This window comes from Bison bison, unplaced genomic scaffold (genome assembly GCF_000754665.1).
Source record: "Bison bison bison isolate TAMUID 2011002044 unplaced genomic scaffold, Bison_UMD1.0 scf7180017864145, whole genome shotgun sequence".
NCBI lineage: Eukaryota > Metazoa > Chordata > Mammalia > Artiodactyla > Bovidae > Bison > Bison bison.
Window position 1 is genome coordinate 3772690 of NW_011494717.1, and position 361 is coordinate 3773050.

General features: G+C 43.8%; 1 protein-coding gene across 1 annotated transcript in view; it reads left to right on the forward strand.

The window, feature by feature from the left end:
• The window catches only part of LOC104989114 (tudor domain-containing protein 15-like), a 116600-nt gene that overhangs the window by 109054 nt on the left and 7185 nt on the right, over window positions 1–361 (forward strand). The gene's annotated exons all lie outside the window — the stretch shown is intronic.

Here is a 361-nt window from a genome sequence, read left to right on the forward strand (position 1 = left end):
AAGAAGAGATGGCAAGAATACACAGAAGAACTGTACAAAAAAGATCTTCACGACCCAGATAATCACGATGGTGTGATCACTGACCTAGAGCCAGACATGCTGGAATGTGAAGTCAAGTGGGCCTTAGAAAGCATCACTACGAACAAAACTCGTGGAGGTGATGGAATTCCAGTTGAGCTATTCCAAATCCTGAAAGATGATGCTGTGAAAGTGCTGCACTCAATATGCCAGCAAATTTGGAAAACTCAGCAGTGGCCACAGGACTGGAAAAGGTCAGTTTTCATTCCAATCCCAAAGAAAGGCAATGCCAAAGAATGCTCAAACTACCGCACAACTGCACTCATCTCACATGCTAGTAAAG